Below are 14,988 nucleotides of genomic sequence, written 5' to 3' on the forward strand. Positions count from 1 at the left end.
GTTCGCAGCTCGAAAGAGCTGATTCATCGTCGCCCCCGCCCCTGAGGCAACTCCGGCCGACGGTTAAAACCGTTGGCCGGGTATTTATGTATGGTATACTTGCGTTGTATGTTTTTAAATGACGGATTTTTAGATACTTTCTTTTAATATTAGATTTGTTACACTGTATTGTTTTTATTACTGTTGTGAGCCATCCCAAGTCTGCGGAGAGAGGCGGCATTCAAATCTAATTAATAATAATAATAATAATAATAATAATAATAATAATAATAACAACAACAACAACAACAACAACAACAACAACAACAATGGCCAGCTGGCTATGCCCCTGAAATGGTCCTCCGTTCAATGTTCCATGCAAGTATCTGGCAAAAAAAATCCTGTGTGCATGCACAGAGGGTCATTTCCCCGATGTGACATAGGACAATGTGTACTTCTGACATGATACAAACTGGTAGAGAAGGTAAGTAGAATTCGCCCGTTACTGATCCATTCATTGGATTTTCTCCAGGATGACCATACATATTTTCCAGTGAAGTTCCCATTCATTCTACAGGATCAGCAAACAAACATAAACCTTTAAGTCCTAAAAAAATAAGAACAAAGAGGATGCATTAGTTTTACTTCCCTATGAGCACTGCACACCAAGACAACTAGACACATGAACAGTTTTTTCCCGAACGCCATCACTCTGTTAAACAAATAATTCCCTCAACATTGTCAAACTATTTACTAAGTCTGCACTACTATTACCACTAGTTTTTCCCCATCATTCCTATCACCCATCTCCTCCCACTTATGACTGTATGACTGTAACTAGTTAGTATCCTTAAGATTTTTATTAATATTGATTGTTTCTTCTTTGCTTATTTAACCCCTATGACAATTATTGTGTTGTACCTCATGATTCTTGACAAATGTATATTTTTTTAATGTACACTAAGAGCATGTGCATCAAAGACAAATTCCTTGTGTGTCCAATCACACTTGGCCAATAAAGAATTCTATTCTGTTCTGTTCTGTTCTATTCTATTCTATTCTATTCTATTCCATTCCATTCTACCCTACCCTACGCTACCCTACCCTACCCTACCCTACTCTACTCTACTCTACCCTACCTTATTCTATTCTATTCCCATTCTATTCTATTCCCATTCTATTCTATTCTATTCCCATTCTATTCTATTCTATTCTATTCTATTGCCTACCAGTTGAGTAAATACAATGAAATACATCTCAGGCATCTTATATGCTACATTTTAGCCTTTTTTTATTTATTTATATTTATTTATTTATTCATTTGTCCAATACACAATACATATGGAAGAGAATAGACATGAAGTAATATATATAAAGATAATATGTAAAAATAGAGGAGAAGATATATGAAAGGAAGAAAATATATATGATATATGAGATAAAGGAAAGACAATTGGACAGGGGACGAAAGGCACACTAGTGCACTTATGTACGCCCCTTACTGACCTCTTAGGAATCTGGAGAGGTCAACCGTAGATAATCTAAGGGTAAAGTGTTGGGGGTTTTGGGGATGACACTATGGAGTCCGGTAATGAATTCCACGCTTCGACAACTCGATTGTTAAATTCATATTTTTTACAGTCAAGTTTGGAGCGGTTAATATTAAGTTTGAATCTGTTGCGTGCTCTTATGTTGTTGCGGTTCTATTCTGTTCTTGCTTGAAAATGCTTCTGATTGCTTCCCTCTGCAAGCTAACAGTTTGATAAGCCAAATCTCTGGATTCACTTGACTTATTGCCCATTATGTAGGTGAGTTTTACAGTTTAGTAGGCTCTTTGGAGAATTTTAAGCCCATGTCTTTTAAAATGGTTATAATGATAGACATGACCAATCACAAAAACATTAATTTTCTCATTAATTTACCTTTGTCTCCTATTCTGGGTAAATGGACTATTTTTTTTAAAAAAAGGTGGGAATTTTTGGGAAATTCATCATTTCTGTTTTTATAAGAAAGCCTATGAAGGTTCTATCAAGCTCAGCTGTCTTTCTAATAATACTTCTGTGTCGGTGCTTTGCTGTGCTGCGTGCAAGGTTCTCATTAATTAATTAGAATTAATTCATTTAATTAATTCTTCATTAAAAGAATCTAAACATAGTTCAAACCAGGAGGGGCACTATGTTCCCTGCCTAATGGAAAACAAACAAACAAAATGTGCTGCCTTTTATTTAATTACAGACTTCTAAGCATGCCCAGAAGCTGGTAACTGATTAGGTCAAAATGACCTTGCTACTTTAGCTCCATCAATTAGAAGAACAGTGTCGCTTCATTTTGAGGGGCTCCTTAGACCGAAGTTCTTGTGAAGCAAATCTAACAAAATGAAATTGAATGATGAAAAAAGTCAGGTTCTACATTTAGGCAAGTAAAACAAAACACACAGGTACAGTATATGTGGTACATTGCTCAACAGTAGTAATTGTGAGCGGGATCTTGGAGTCCTAGTGGACAACCATTTAAATAGGAGCCAACCGTGTGCAGCAGCTGCCAAAAAAGCCAACATAGTTCTAGGCTGCATTAACAGAGGGATAGAATCAAGATCACGTGAAGTGTGAATACCACTTTATAAGGCCTTGGTAAGTCCACACTTGGGATACTGCATCCAGTTTTGGACGTGACGATGCAAAAAGGATGTTGAGATTGTAGAAAAAGTGCAGAGAAGAGCAACAAAGATTATTAGGGGACTGGAGAAGAATGGTTGCAAGAACTGGGCAAGGGGGGGCATGATAGTAGTCTTCCAATATCTCTGGGGTTTTCACAAAGAAGGAGGAGTCAACCTATTTTCCAAAGCACCTGAGGGTAGAACTAGAAGCAATGGGTGGAAAATAAACAAGGAGAGAAGCAACTTAGAACTAAGGAGATGGGATTTGTGCAGAAGAAGACAGTCGCGGAGATATTCTGGTCCGATGCCATGAAGGGCTTTATAGGTCATAACCAACACTTTGAATTGTGACCGGAATATCCAGCCACCATATCCTTTGGCGGCCTGGTTTCATTTCACCACTAGGCCTTCCCAACATAATTGCTTTCTCCAGTACGTTTCCTGCACGACATGGCCAAAATAAATGAGATAGAGGTTTGTGATTTTGCTTTACAGTCACACCAGTGCTTTTGATATATTTGAATAAAATGTCATGTAGGTCTTTAATGGTAGGACCTTCTATGGGAGACAGTGTTTTTATCTGTGGTATTATTCAATGAGGGTGCACTTCAACAAATGGAAACTAATCAAGAAGATAATCAACCTAGAACTAAATAGAAATTCCCTATCTGTTAGGACAATTAATCAGTGGAATGACTTGCCCCTAGAAGTTGTGGGTGCTCTAGTACTGGAGGTTTTATTTATTTATTTGTTTGTTTGTTTGTTTGTTTATTGTTAGAGTTGGAAGGGACCATGCGGGTCATCAAGTCCAACCCCCTGCCTAAGCAGGAACCTTATAGCATCCCAGCCAAATGGCAGTCCAATTTCCTCTTAAAAATGTCCAGAGTATTGGAGTTCACAACGTCCGCTGGTAGGTTGTTCCACTGGTTGATCGTTCCGACTGTCAGGAAGTTCTTCCTTATTTCCAGGTTGAATCTCTCCTTGGTCAGCTTCCAGCCGTTGTTCCTCATCCGGCCCTCTGGTGCCCTGGAGAATAAAGTGATCCCCTCCTCTCTGTGACATCCCCTTGTATACCTGTAGACTGCTATTATGTCCGCTCTGGCCCTCCTTTTCTCTAGGCTATCCATGCCCAGTTCTCGCAGTCTCTCTTTGTAAGTCTTGGTTTCTAGACCCCTGATCATTTTGGTTGCTCTTTTCTGCACCTTCTTCAGAGTTTCAATGTCTCTTTTGAAGTGTGGTGACCAGAAGAAGAGATCAGAGAACAATTTGTCTGAAATGACCTAGAGTCTACTGCTTAAGAGGTGCTTGGATTTGAACACCTCCAAGGTCCCTTCCAAGTCTCTTAGTCTGTTATTCTTCCTAAAACTGCATAAAAACTTCCTAATTAGACTTCAACTGATTTTTTTAACCACCAGCGCAGAATCTTAAAACATTTGCCTGTGCTGCTGAATGTACTTTTCTTCATTTCCATTTTGTACTTTGCGGTATTTTGTATAAAGAATGAGACAATTGGATTTTATCTTTCCCTAAAATGGGATCGTCCATTGTTTTTTTATTGCGTCTTCACTCCCTTTATCCCAGAGAATCTCAGCAGTAGGAAGATATTAATTTGAAGGTCTTCAGTGCGCTCCTTCTATCTACAGTGTGGTGTTTCGACATAATTGTTTTATTGATTTTGGTGTGAGCTGCCTAGGGTTATTGTATACAAAATAGGAAGCCATGTACATTTGATGAATACATAGCACATTTCCTCTCCAGAGTAACCCTTCATGTACAATCCATGGACTAGCAACTTTACTTCCTCTTTCTAACTTCACGGTCTGCCAGTAAACTACCGGCTTCTTTTGGTGGTTGGTTTAATAGCTGGAGCAGTGAACGGTTGTGCAATTTATTTATTTATTTTATTTATTTATTGGATTTGTATGCCGCCCCTCTCCGCAGACTCGGGGCGGCTAACAACAGTAATAAAACAGTATATAACAATAATCCAATACTAAAAACAGTTAAAAACCCATTATATAAAAACCAATCATACATACAGACCTACCATGCATAAAATTTTAAAGGCCTAGGGGGAAGTGTATCTCAGTTCCCCCATGCCTCGCGGCAGAGGTGGGTTTTAAGCAGCTTACGAAAGGCAAGGAGGGTGGGGGCAATTCTAACCTCTGGGGGGAGTTGATTCCAGAGGGCCGGGGCCGCCACAGAGAAGGCTCTTCCCCTGGCTCCCGCCAAGCGACATTGTTTGGTTGACGGAACCTGGAGAAGACCCTAACTGGTCGCTGGGATTCGTGCAGCAAAAGGCAGTCCTTGAGGTAATCTGGTCCGGTGCCATGAAGGGCTTTATAGGTCATAACCTATAAACATCTCTGACTCCATTTGGACGCTGGCTGCACAAATTTCCTAACACATTTCCTTTCCAGAACAATGCTACACATACAATCCATGGTTTAAGCAACCTTTCTTCTCCCTTTTCATTACTAACTACATTTTATTTGCCAGTTAATTTACTGGCTTCTTTTGCAGGTGTGTTGGGCAGGTTTTTAAACTCTTTGTGAATTTGGTCACTGGGTTTCTATCCCATTTCTGCTCCAAAAGCTGAGCAATCCATTTATTCTTACATGAGGAAGAAACCTGAAATAATGTTCTCAGATGACCTCATGAGCCCCATGGATTAACAGGATTTTGAAACTTGATTCTTCTCATCATAGATCTAACACGAAGAATTAGATTTGAAGAGCAGGCAATCTGGTGCTGTCTGGATATTTTGAATTACACTGGTGTCTTGGTATTCAGTAGCTTTGAAACTTATCGAATTTTGTACTCAATGCATTTTGACATGAAACTTTTGTCCTGATGGTCATTGTTTGCTTGCTACTCAGCACACAAGGTAGAATTTGTCGGTGTTGGGCTACATTGTGACTCACTACAATATTCCTAATGGGGAAAATTTGTTTGGTACTCATAGTGTTTCGTACTCATTGTGCCTCCCAGAACCAACATACACAAAACAAAACAAGCATAAAACGTATACAATATCAACACAATTGAGAGAGTCCGGAAATATTAGGTAGGTAGGTAGGTAGGTAGGTAGGTAGGTAGGTAGGTAGATAGATAGATAGATAGATAGATAGATAGATAGATAGATAGATAGATAGATAGATAGGGATGGATGGATGGATGGATGGATGGATGCATAGATAGATAGATAGATAGATAGATAGATAGATAGATAGATAGATAGATAGATAGATATCAAAACAAGCATAAAACGTATACATCAACACAATTGAGAGAGTCCAGAAATATTTCACAAGAAGAATCCTTCACTCCTCTTCTCACAACAAAATACCTTACTCCGCCAGACTTGAAATTCTTGGTTTAAGAATTGTCGTCTCCATTCCGACTTAATTATAGTTCATAAAATCATATACAAAAATGTCCTACCTGTTAACGACTACTTCACCTTCAACAGCAACAACACACAAGCACAAAATCGATTTAAACTAAATATCAACTGCTCCAAACTTGACTGCAAAAAATACGACTTCAGCAACAGAGTAATCAACGCCTGGAATGCACTACCTGATTCTGTGGTTTCTACTCCTAACCCCAAAACCTTTAACCTTAGACTGTCTACAGTTGACCTCTCCCCCTTTCTAAGAGGTCTAAGGGGCGTGCATAAGCGCATCACTGTGCCTACCGTCCCTGTCCTATTGTCTTCTTTTGTTACTTTTTATCATTACTTATCTAATGTTTTATTTGTACAAATTATCACCCTATAATTGTTTGACAAAATAAACAAACAAACAAACAGACAGACAGACAGACAGACAAACAGACAAACAGACAAACAGACAAACAGACAAACAGACAAGCAGACAAGCAGACAAGCAGACAAGCAGATAAACAGATAAACAGATAAATAGATAAATAGATAGATAAATAGATAGATAAATAGATAAATAAAATATATCCACCCTGCTCTTTTTAGAAGTTGTTTAGAGTAAAATTTTACACACATAAAATTTCTAGAAACAATATATACTGTTATTTACCTACTACTTCTTTTACAAATGTTCAATATATTTGAATATTCTCTGTCATTATCTACTGATTAACCATTATTTATTTTTCCCTTAATCTTTTGTCCTTACCAATTGTAAAACTTGTCCGAGACTTTATAATATTCAGTATCTTCTTGATATTTTAAACTTCTTGTCATCATGTCCATTTTGGTGCATTCTACAATTTTCTTAATTAATTCTTCTTCTTGTGGGATTTCTTCCCCTTTTCATCTTCCTGCAAAAATTATTCTAGCCGCCGTTAGGATATGTATTATCAAATATCGAATTTCTTTTGCATAGTGTTTAGAAAATATACCTAGTAAGAAAAATTCTGGGGCCTTTTTTATTTCACATTTTGTAATTTCTTTTAATAATTTCCCAATCATATTCCAATATATTTTGGCTTTAGGACATGTCCACCACTGATGGTGATATGAACCAATTTCTTCTTTACCTTTCCAACATTTTGGTTGGATCGCTTGCTTCTGTGTGATTTCTTATTTGTTCCTGCAATCGAGTATTTACCTTCTAAAGGAATGGACTTGGAGTTTTAACAAATCTTTTTCAGATCCACACTGTGCTATAAATAGACCCTGATTACTAATAAACAGGCAAACACAGCCAGAAAGCTCTTGATTTCTCCTTGAAGGGAAAGGGAGAGACGTGATGTTCATTGTTGGCAAAGCCAGAATTTACACGTATTTTTTTTTTTAAAAAAAAATCCTTCTGTGTTTATTTTTTGTCCTTTCTTCTAGATTGTCCTCCTCCCACCCCAACCGCACACAAACAATTTAATTTCTCATTCGGCCCATCTTCCAACTGGAGCCAAATGAATAATTTAGAAATCTAGAAAAACAGAAAACAGAAAACAACTCAGTGGTCCATTAGAATAGAACAGAACAGGGCAGACAGGACAGAACGAATAGAATAGAATAGAATAGAATAGAATAGAATAGGGTATTTTATTACCTTTTACAAGCAGTCCTCAACTGCTCCAACAGTTCATTTAGTGACCATTCGAAGTTACAACGGCATTTAAAAAGTGACTTATGTTTTCACAGCCTTTCACAGTCACAACCTTTGAAGCTTTCCCCGTGATTATGTGATCAAAACGGTTGGCAATTGGTTCATACATATAACCATTCCTGCATCCCAGGCCAGCTGCACTGGCTTCCTATTAGTCTCTAGGCACAATTCAAGGTGTTGGTTATTACCTAAAAAGGGACCGTCTCTTGCCACATACCTCCAGAGACCAATAAGAGCTCACAGAGTTGGCCTCCTCTGGGTCCCACCGACTAAGCAATGTAGGTTGGCGGGACCGTGAGGGAGGGCCTTCTCTGTGTCTGCCCCGGCTTTATGGAACCAACTACCGCTTGATGTCCGTATTGCTCCCACCCAACTGGCCTTTCGTAAGGTCACGAAGACCTGGCTTTTCCGGCAGGCTTGGGGGCCATAAATTTACATCCTTGATGGCCAACTCTATGAATGGTGTGCATGTGTATGTGACTGCCTTATCACTTTATATCTATTTATATTGTATTTGTATTATTATTGTAAGCCATCCCGAGTCCTTCGGAAATGGGCGGCATAGAAGTCGAAGTCGAATAACTAAATCTACTTTTGCAACTTTCTGACAAGCAAACTCAATGGGGAAGTGAGATTTACTTAATAACCAGGTTGCTAACTTATCAGCTGGAGTGATTCACTTCATAATAGTGGCAAGGAAGGTTATAAAATGGGGCAAAACTCACTTAGCAAATATTGAGTCCAAAAATTTTAGACTGAATGGTGGTGATAAATCGAGGACTGCCTGTATCTTATTTTATTTTTTCTTCAATGGGGTTTTTTTTAATATAGGGCTGAAATGTCTATCAAGATTCTCAGTCATCCAGGTTATGTTTGTCTGCAAGGTGCTTTTTCAAATGGTAACAGTTTTTCCTTGAAGAGCTTTCGCTTCTCATCCAAGAAACTTCTTTAGTTCTGATGGATGGTGGAAAGTCTTAAGCCTAAAACCTATCAGGAAAGACTTCATGAACTCAATCTGTATAGTCTGGAGGACAGAAGGGAAAGGGAGAACATGATCAAAACATTTAAATATATTAAAGGGTTAAATAAGGTTCAGGAGGGAAGTGTTTTTAATAGGAAAGTGAACCCAAGAACAAGGGGACACAATCTGAAGGTAGTTGGGGGAAAGATCAGAAGTAACGTGAGAAAATATTATTTTACTGAAAGAGTAGTAGATGCTTGGAACAAACTTCCAGCAGACGTGGTTGGCAAATGCACAGTCACTGAATTTAAATATGCCTGGGATAAACATATATCCACCATAAGATAAAATACAGGAAGTAGTATAAGGGCAGACTAGATGGACCAGGAGGTCTTTTTCTGCCATCAATCTTCTAAGAAGATTCTTGGATGAGAACCGAAATGTCTTCAAGGAAAAATGAAGCAAATCCATTATGTAAAAGCACCTTTGGATTATGTGCTGAAGTGGAATATCTTATACTTCTACGGAAGAGTCTACCGAGTCTACGGAGAGGGGCGGCATACAAATCTAATAAATAAATAAATAAATAAACTTCACACACTTTAGTTACCAAATCCAGTACGGATCTGCCACAAGTTCAGGTTTGGGGAGCATTCAGATCTTTAATTCATCCTGGATTGCTGTTTTTTTGTCTCTCCATTAAAATTCCTTAAAACCCCTGCTGTTCTGTTCGCAAAAGACTATACACTTGTACTGTTTGGGTCGTATATGACCCACAGCAAAAAAGGTTTCATTTAGGTACTTAAATTTTTTGTTTTTAGAAATGTTTTTCACTGGGATACTAATTTGAACTTTTCTGAACACAACGAAAGTAAAATTGAGATGAAAAAATTAATGCTTATATTTTTATTTTGCTCGCAAAAGGCCGCCCCTACCGTTTTTGTGAAATTTTGTTCATTTTTATCTAGCTCAGGCTGCCAGGTCAATTCTTTTTTTCCCTTTTTGTGTTGGATCAATATTTTGAACATCCCTGATCATTGGAAAAATAGAAATCATCTCCATTGTACTTTCATTGTGTTCAGAAAAGTGCAAATTAGTATCCCAGCGAAAAAAGTTTTCAAAAAGACCAAATCTAAGTACCTAAATTAAAGCTTTTTTGGTCCGGGTCGTATACAACCCGAACAGTACAAGTGTCACTTTTTTTTGCACAGTCCCCCCACCTCCCAAAAAATTCTCAAAGAAAGTACCCCTTACATGATATAAAGTCATGAAGTTTCAAGTTCCAGATATTTATTTATTTGTTTGTTTGTTTGTTTGTTTGTTTATTTGTTTGTTTGTTTGTTTATTCGTTTATTTGTTTATTCGTTTATTCATTTATTCATTTATTAGATTTGTATGCCGTCCCTCTCCGAAGACTCGGGGTGGCTCACAACAGCAATAAAAACAATATAACAGTGGAACAAATCTAATATTAAAAACATATAAAACTCTATCATTACTTAAAAACCAAACAGCAACATTCATACTAAACATAAAACAAAGTATTAAAAATAGCCTGGGGAAAATGTGTCTCAACTCCCCCATGCCTGGCAATATAAGTGAGTCTTAAATAGTTTACGAAAGACAGGAAGGGTGGGGGCAGTTCTAATCTCCGCGGGGAGTTGGTTCCAGAGGGCTGGGGGCGCCACAGAGAAGGGTCTTCCCCTGGGGCCCGCCAAACGACATTGTTTAGTCAACGGGACCAGGAGATATGCAGGGAAATTTTTTTACAGGGTCTCAAACATGGCTTCGGGTCACATTCGACCCAAACAGAGCAGCAGGGTTTTGAAAATCAAGCCCGTAGCAATTCTAATATGGCTAACCCACCCAACATTTTATAGTAAGTGTGCTAGTTGAAAATATTTAAAAAAAAGAAAACTAAAAAATGAAGATAATCGAGGCTGAGATCGGTAGGGATTGGAAGGGAAATTAATTTTGCTCTCTTTGATCTCACTTAATTGGAACTTATGTGAACTGAATCGGATAGTCTTGCTCCTTTTAAACATCCATGAATTAAACAAAAGGATGTGTAACAACGCCTAGCTGCAAAAATACATCGATTGCACAGAATTCAGAGGAAACCTACCCGGATTGGCCCAGGGTGCAAACGTGTTGATTTGAAGCAGGGGTGGGTTCCGACTTCTATCGCTGCCATTTTGGTTCATCATGTGCCATGCGGGTGTGAGCACATGCGGAGTGCTAAAAACCCAGCTTCTGCACATGCTCAGAAGCAAAAAATTACAGCTGCTGCGGGTGCGAAGAAGCAAAAAACAAAATGGCAGCACCTATGGTGCCAGTGAGAGAGCTGGTTCGGAGGCGTGTCCAGCAGGCCATCACTGCCAGGGGGAGAGGAGGGGGAAGGGGAAAGGGGAGGGTGAAGAGACGGGGAAGGGAAGAGGCAAGGAAAATGGTGAGGGAAAGGAAGGGAAGGAGGAGGGAAAGAGGAAGGAGGAAGGAGGAAGGAGAGGGGGAGGGGAAAGAGGAAGTGAAATGGGAGGGAAGAGAAAGGGGGAAGAGTGAGAGAAAGGAAGGGAAGGGGAGGGAAGAAAAGGGGAGGGGAGGGGGGGAGGGGGAAGAGGGAGGGAAGGGAAATGGAAGAGGAAGTAGGAAGGGGAGAGAAAGGAAGAGAAGGAGAGGGAAGGAAAATAAAGGGAGGGGAAACGGAGGGACAGAAGAAGTGGGAAGGAGAGGGGAGAAAAGGGGAAGCAAAGGGGGAAGGGAAGAGGCAGTGGAAAGGGGGGGAAGAGGCAGGGGGAAGGGGGTAAAGGGGAGGGAAGAAAATGGAAAGGAGGGGGAAGGGGGAGGGAAGGGAAAGGGAAGAGGAAGTAGGAAGGGGGAGAGAAAGGAAGGAAAGGAGAGGGAAGGAAAAGAAAGGAAGGGGGAAAGGAGGGAAGGGGGAAGGAAGAAGGGGGAAGGAGAGGGGGAGGAGAAAGGGGAAAGGGGAAGCAAAGGGGAAGGGAAGAAGCAGGGGGAAGGGGAGGGAAGAAAAGGAAATGAGGGGGAAGGGGGATGGAAGAAAAGGGAAAGGAAGGGAAGGGGGAGGGAATGAAAAGAAAGTATAATAGACGAGGCCTTGGTTTAACAACAGGTTTAATAACAACACATGCCAGCCGTGGCAGGTACAGGCTTAAGCATAAAAACAATACACGGGCTTTTATATTCCTAGCTGCCTGAGGCAGCAGCCAATACACAAAGAGGAAACTTCCCGCTTACATTGTAACTGGGGCCGGCGCCACCAATCAGCACCCTGGATAGGTCTCGGCTCGCAGAGCTCTAGCGGCCGGTTGTTTCTATGCAGACACTTCACTCCTTCCCCTTTGGTCAGCACATACATAATCCTTAAGATATGACGGTCTCCGACAAATCCTTTCAGAGCGGCGAGGCTCCGAGACCCGAACCAAAACAGGTTCCGAGACCGGCGTTTCCAGAGTCAAATTTGGAAACGGAACACACTCTGCCTTCTGACCGTTGCTTGTGGCTGGCGTTCCCGAGTTACTGGCCTGGCTAGGAGGTCCCCGGTCAAACTCACCAGGTGGTTCGACAGCCACCCGTCCCTCATACTCACAGCTCTTATCTAGGTGTACCTGATCCAGGTGCCTGTGCCAAACTCGCCCATCCTGTAACACGACCTCGTACGAGTGGGGCCCTAGTTCCCTGCTCACCACTCCTCTTTCCCATATGGTCTTCCCGGCATAAGCCCGCACGAAAACCGGATCCCCTACGCTTACTCTTCTTCCCGCCGGGTCGGGCCACTGCACTGCTCTGGTATACCCTGGGTGCAATCTATCCAATATAATCCTTAATTTCCGTCCCATTAGAAGCTCAGCCGGGGTCCTACCAGTGGCTACACATGGGGTGGAATGCTGGCCCATTAATAAATCAGCCAACCTTTCCTTCCATGAGCCCTGAGGCATTTTCTTCAACGCATCCTTCACCGACCGAACTGCCCGTTCCGCCTGGCCATTACTGGCCAGATGCCAAGGCGAGGATAGGGCATGCCTAATTCCTGCTGATGCCAAGAATGATTCAAAGAGGACGGCGGTAAACTGCGGCCCATTGTCGGAAACCAGCAGATCCGGGAAACTGTGTGTGACGAAAAGGGCCATAAGCTCGTCTATAACCGCCTGAGCTTGGGTGGACCTTAATTGGACAACCTCCACCCATTTAGAATAAGCGTCAACGGTTATCAAAAAGGTTTGACCCATGAACGGTCTGGCCAAATCTACATGCAATCGGGTCCATGGTCCTGACGGCGGTTCCCAAACCAGGGGTTCAGCTCGGGGCGGAAATGGTCTGCTCTCTTGGCAAGCCACGCAATCTGACACCCTCTGCTTTATCTCCTTGTCCATGCCCGGCCATCACACATAATCACGAGCCAGTCCCTTCATTCTCACTATGCCAGGGTGACCCTTGTGCAGAATAGCCAGCACCTGGTTCCGTAATTTGCCAGGAATCACTACCCTCTCACCCCTTAATAAGGTGCCCCTCTCAACGGAGAATTCCATTCTACAGCACCAGAAAGGAACGAACAGCTCGACTGGGGCAGAACCTGGCCATCCCCTTAACACCCATTGTCTCACCTGGGGCAAAATAGGATCCTTTCCTGTCTCCCTGGCCACATCATAAGCGGACAGCATCAAGGGTCCTTCGGACAGAGATAAGACTGGGCACGATGGAGCGGGGTCGGACAACAATTCTTGCAGCGGGCATCTGCTGAGGGCATCGGCATGTGCTATATGGCGACCCGGTTTGTAAATTAGTGTGTAGTCATAATTAGCTAGGAATATGATCCAGCGTGACATTCGCGGGGACAATACAAGGGGACTCTGGCGATTCCCCGCTAAAAGGCCCAACAAGGGCTGGTGATCTGTGACCAGTTTGAACTTACGGCGATATAAGTACTCATGAAATCTGCGGACTCCTGCGATCAGCGCCAAAGCCTCCTTGTCAATATGCCCGTAGTTCCTTTCGGCTTTAGCAAGGGTACGGGAAAAAAATGCAATGGGGGCTTCTGAGCCATTGGGCAACCTGTGGCTAAGGACGGCCCCCACCCTGTACTGTGAGGCGTCGCAGGTAAGGGTCAGTGGCAAACTAGGGGAGTATTGTGCCAGTACATCATTAGAAACGAGGATCCTTTTAACTGCCCCAAACGCGGCTTCCTCCCTGGGACCCCAATGCCAGCTAGATCTATTGTCCAGCAACCAGTGTTCCCTCTAATATTTGGGGGGGTGGGCGGAAAAGTATAGTATCTGAGCAGCAGTCCCTTTGGGACTGGGCGGCACAGAAATAATAAATAAATGAATGAATGAATGAATGAACAAACAAACAAATAAATAAAAAACCCACCCTGTTTTGCCTCAGAGAATTTCAAAATAAAATACTGTACTGTGTGTCTATAACAGTGAGCTCATAATAGGGCAACTCTATCAATATCAAAATGGCATTTAAATAGTTGAGCTAGTTTCAAACTAGATTTTGTTTTCTTTCTCTCTTCCTTACTCCCATTCTTTTTCTTTCTCTTTTCCTTCCTCTCTTTTTTCTATCTGTTTCTCTCTTTTCCTCGCTTCCTCTCGCTCTCCTTCCCTCTCACTCTTTCTCTCTCGGTTTCTGGGCAGGTTTGAAAAACTGAGTTGATGATGATTTTTAAGTGAGCAATTGCTCACTGCTCAGCTTAGAGGGAACTATGCCAGCAACCTGTGTAATGGTTCGGCCACCGATGCTTTATGCGGAATAAAAACCGCATAAAAATTGAGCAGACCCAAGAACGCCTGAAGCTCTGCCTTTGACTGGGGTCTGGGGGCCTCCTGGATTGCCCTCGTTTTCTCGGGGGTTGGGTGGATACCTTTCCCATCTACTTTGAATCCCCAAAACTCCACCTCCGGCACCCCAAAAATGCATTTTTGTGGTTTCAATTTCAACCCCGCCTCTTTAAATTTGGTTAAAACACATCTAACCCTAGATAATAATTCCTCTATGGAACTCCTTGACACCAGAACATCATCGAAGTAGGGTACAGTCCCATCTAGCCCATATAATAACCGTTCCATTAACCCTTGAAAGATACCTGGAGCAATGGAGACTCCGAATTGGAGACGGTGGCATTTAAAAAAAAACCTATGGGTGATTATTGCCTGGGCCTCAGCTGTAAGGGGGTCCACGGGGAGTTGCTGGTAAGCTTGAGAAAGGTCCAGCTTGGCAAAGACTTTGCCGCTTCCCAAAATGGGAAGTAATTGCTGCACCACTGGCAATGGATAGGAGTGATG

The sequence above is a fragment of the Erythrolamprus reginae genome, chromosome 3 (assembly GCF_031021105.1).
Source record: "Erythrolamprus reginae isolate rEryReg1 chromosome 3, rEryReg1.hap1, whole genome shotgun sequence".
NCBI classification, from domain to species: Eukaryota; Metazoa; Chordata; class Lepidosauria; order Squamata; family Dipsadidae; genus Erythrolamprus; species Erythrolamprus reginae.